Source organism: Frankliniella occidentalis, unplaced genomic scaffold (assembly GCF_000697945.3).
Source record: "Frankliniella occidentalis isolate FOCC.00 unplaced genomic scaffold, Focc_3.1 Scaffold169, whole genome shotgun sequence".
NCBI lineage: Eukaryota > Metazoa > Arthropoda > Insecta > Thysanoptera > Thripidae > Frankliniella > Frankliniella occidentalis.
This window is the reverse complement of record NW_026267295.1, coordinates 691,641-696,168: the sequence shown is the minus strand read 5'-3', so window position 1 is coordinate 696,168 and position 4,528 is coordinate 691,641. Positions and strand designations below refer to the sequence as shown.

Here is a 4,528-nt window from a genome sequence, read left to right as displayed (position 1 = left end):
GCGCGCTGGTGACCCCCGGCGACAGCGACACGGTGGCGTCGCCCGTCACTATCGCCGAGACGATCACTCCGAGGGGCGGCGCGGGTGTCATCCTTTCGTTTTCTAGGACGGGCTGGCGATGAAGGGCGTTACAGCTGCAGCAGCCACGCTGAGCGCCAGAGCACGCTGCCGACCCACGTCGGCGCGGCGGTGCCTGGAGGCCGGAGGCCCGCCGGAGGGGCGGGAGGAGGACGAACTCCGGCAACAGGTGCGCGCCGTGGGGCGGGGCGGGGCGCGGCGCGGCGGGGCGGGGTGGCGCCTGGCACGGACCGCTCCGCCCTCGGGTGGGTCCTGCTCGCTGGGGGCGCAAACGCTGACGCTAACTTGTCACTGATTGTCCTGTAATGAGACCGTCGCACACGGCCGCGAAGCTCGGCTCAGTAGAGTGCCCCGGCGGTGAGTCACCCGCGGGAGCGCGGAGCTATGCAGCGGCGCGCAGCGGTGGGGAAAGGCGGGGCGGGGGGGAGTCTATCTTTACCCACACCCTTTGGCGGCCTGGTAAAGGATGCATACGGATCTGGTACTGATGGTAATTAACTGTATACAAAGAGTTTGCGAGGATCAGCACAGTTCAAAAGAGATTTGCTACCGCAGCTAATATATTTTTGCCATCCGTTCTACAGGGTATTTCGCTGCAAGACTATATCGGAACCTACAGAAGAAAAGCATGACTGCCCGATATGTTTCTTCCTCGACGCTGATTGTTAGACCGTGACGTCGATGTGTCAGTCAGCCAATGAGCCAATGAGCGCGCAAAAGGAAACGGATCGAGCAGTCATGTTTTCTTCTCTAGGTTCCTGTTCCTATTAGTACAGGAAGGTTTGAGACCAGGGTGAGGATATAACGCAAAAGTTACTTTGATGTAAAATTGCGGGCCCCAAATCATCCGTTACAAATACGTAACTTAATAAACCGATCGAGTTGTAACATTACGTGAAAAACGTTGCGCTGGTCTCTGGGTAACAGGATCTCTTGCTGTCAATACTCATCTTCTTTGGCGATATATCAGCTCGAACGTGCGGCTTCGCATGTCACCTCCTATGGTCTAACAGTTGTCCCTGACACTGCGTCTTACGTGCTGAGAGAGTGGGCAACTCCAATGCACGCATGCCCTGCGGTACAGCATAGCCCGACGTATGGGATAGCCTCGGAAGTGGGTGGGGTGCATCAGCAACATGCATGGTACCGTGGCGCCCATCTCATAGTCAGCAGGGCAAGCAACGGGGCTGTCGGTCTCCGGAGAGGTCTGCGGCCCCGCGGCCCCCTGCGGCTGGACAACTTCACTCACTTGGAGAGGGCACGCGGCACGACTCGCGCGCGCGCGCGCTATGCTGCTCCCCGACAAGTCTAATCTCCTTCTCTCCCGACAAGTTCTCTCCTCCTTCTTCTTTCTATTTCCGGTCCGCGTCTATCTCATTACGAGCCCAGGGGAGCGCGCAGCGCAGCCGCGCGCAGAGCAGCGACAAAAGACGGGAAAACGCCTGCTCCTCGTGGCGGCTCCTGCTGCTGCCGGCCATGTCCCGAGGAATGCCGCAGGCACGTACGTACCCGCCGCGAGGAGGCAGCAGGCGCAGCCGGAAGGAAGCCGAGGAGGGAAGCAGTGGCGGCCGCAGGCAGGGGAGGAAGCCAGTCGGTGTATGAATCGTATCCAGTGATCTTTCAGGTGAAGAATCCAAACGCACACTAGGTGCCCCGCCCCGCCCCGCCACTGCGTGCTAACGTCACGTGCGGGAAGGAACCATCACGCGAGGAGAACACACCGCGCTCGTCACACCACGCTGACTCCCGGGGAGTCACTCCCCCGGCCCGCCGCTGGAGGATCCAGGAGGAGCAGGAGGAGCTTCAGCCACTGCCGCGGCTCTAGCGTCGAGCAGCGGCTCCAGTCAGCGGGGCCAAAGGTCATGGGGGTGTTAGCGGTGGAGTCATGAGGGCAGGGGCAGGCGGAGCAGGCTCGGCCGCCAGGGCTCCAGCTACTACAGCTGCTAAAGCTACTACCACTGCTTCAGCTACAACACTGCTGCTTGCTGCTCCAGCTGCTACCGCTGCTCCAGCTGCTACCGCTTCTCACACACTAACGCTGCTCCTGCTACTACAGCTGTTCCAGATGCTACCACTGCTCCAGCTGCTACCCCTGCTTTCGCTGCTAACGCCGCTCCAGCTACTATGGCTGCTCCCGTTGCTACTGCTACTCCAGCTTGCCCCAACAGCTCCAACTACTACCGCTGCTCCAGCTGCTAAACCTGCTCCAGCTTCCAATACTGCCCCATCGGCTACCAGTGCTCCAACTACTACCCACTGCTCCAGCTCCTACCACTGCTCGTGCTCCAGCTACTACCACTGCTCCAGTGGCGCGCAACCCGCGGCCTCCACACCACGGGGCCAAAGGTCACGGGGGTGCCGCACTGATGGAGTCATGAGGGCCCCAGGCCCATCCTTGCTGCGGCCGCTGCGGCGCAGGGCAGGGCTAACGCATTCCGTCTGTAAAGGTCAGAGGTGACGTAGGTACCCGTACCTGGATGGGAGTGGAGCGTGGGGCGTAAAGGGGTCTCTGGAGCCTCGAGCATGCGCACCGCACGGGACCAGCCCCCCCCCCTATTCTCCCGCCTTCTCATTCTCTAGGGTACACGAAAAGGGGACCCTTCCAGAAATGGACCATAGGGCGGACGTCTGGGCGCGTGCGGAGCCGTCTGGGTGCCCTTCACCTCCTCCCGCAGCACGCTGCACGCGCCAACCCTCGCCAAAAGGGTCGCACCCTCCCTCCTCCCAGGTCGGCCCCGCCACCAACAATGAATGCGCCATGGTCAAGGTCGGGCGATCGATGCACAGCGGCAGCCGAGCGAGAGAGCGCGAGGAGGGGGAGGCGCGCGCGAGAGAGAGAGAGGCTGAGAGGAGAGGGGACCAGAGCAGAGCTGCGGCGGAGAGTAGAGCTGCTCAGGGAGGGACAAAGAAGAGCGCGCAGCAGGCGGAGTAGGGAGGGGAAGGGTGAGGTGAATCGAGCAGTAGAAGGAGAAGGGAGAGGCGGGGCCTTTGAAAGAGAGAGGGAGAGAGACAGGTGGTGGTGGTCGTCATGGCAACCATGCTGACAGCGCTCGTCTCCCCCCCACCCCGTGGCGTGGCGTACCCGCCGGTACCACCGCCAGGCCCGATCGCTCGCCATACCAGCAGTGCAACCTGCCTGGTTACCTCGCCGCCCCGCCCGCCCCGCCGCCCCGCGCCGCGCCGCGCCCGGGGGTACTGGTCTTGCTTGGAGCTTGCCCGGGCCCCGCGGCGTGGCGTGCCAAGGCCACGTCAATGCCCTCCAGCTGGTGCAACGTAACACAACACACACAGCCGACGCGCCGCGGACGCGCCCATAGCCATGCTCTGCCCATGGCTCTGCCCCGTGGATCTGCCCCGCCGCACACCGTTAAGAAGATAATTTGGACGGTGCGGCGGCGGATCCGAAATAAGAGGCGGTTTGGCCTTCATTAAAGCGACGCAGGCAACGCTTGTGCGCATTCTTCAGTCGAAAAGCGGTAGACGCGAAGCGTTTGGTGGGTTGGGGTTGCGGTGGCTACGTCGGGATATCGGGGAAAGAGGCGGTGAGTCCGTCGATTTAAAGACCGTAAACAGAGAATGTATATACACTACACACTCCTCCGCGAGTTGAGCTCGGGGCAGACGCGGGAGCCGCGGGTTCAAGGGGGCTGTCTCGCGAGGCAGTTGACTACGTTACAGGACGGGCCACAAAAATAAAGAAGGTGGCAAAAACGGCGGCGTCCCTGATGTTGTTGCTGCTGCTGCAGACGTAATGACAAGCACCTTCTTACCCGTCAAAATGGCTGATGTCTTCCGGAGTTTGCTTGGGACTGACGATGCATGGCGGCGCGAGGCGGAGCGCGCCGAAGCAGCATCCCCGGGGCAGGCGGAGCCCTGGAACAAGCAGAGGGACTCCGTTACGGGGGTGACTGACTGACTACAGTCGACTAAAGTACAGGGTCAGCTCCAGCCGGGCACGCTTAGATTTGCTGGACGATCGCTGGACGCGCCCGCCGCCGGCGAGTCTCCAGCGGAAGCGGAGTTCTCAATCGGGTCTCCGGCGGACCTACAACCCCTGCAACGCATCCGAAAACGTAGGGTGCGCGAGAGCTGTGCTATATCCGAACTCCCACACACTGACACACCTGTCGTTTTCGGATGCATGTCAAGCCCGCTCGGGTACCCGACTGAGAACTCTGGAGCCGCCACAGGAGCTGAAAGCTGCCGCGGCTATGGACAGCGACAGGGGTGAGTGAGTCAGCGCTCATCGCCACGGCTTCGCTGCTGCCCCCCGCGGCCCTCAAGTTACTTTCGATACGCCCCGGCGGTACCGACACCCTGGGCATTCCTTGGGGGGCTTCGCATTCAATTTTCGAGCGGCGGCAAGGCAAGGGCAAGAGGCAGCGGGGCGACGAGGGACCGACAGACAAATATAGAGTCACGGGGCCGGGGGCCGCGGGGGGCCGCGGGC

The 4,528-nt window shown here is 62.2% G+C and overlaps 1 protein-coding gene across 1 annotated transcript in view; it reads right to left on the bottom strand.

The window, feature by feature from the left end:
* The window catches only part of LOC113202764 (mucin-19), a 52,438-nt gene extending 48,487 nt beyond the window's left edge, over nt 1-3,951 (bottom strand). Inside the window, exon 1 of the mRNA XM_052271666.1 lies at nt 3,849-3,951. The gene's annotated coding sequence lies outside the window, so the exon portion shown is untranslated. The remainder of the gene's footprint in view (nt 1-3,848) is intronic.
* Nucleotides 3,952-4,528: the final 577 nt, after the last annotated feature.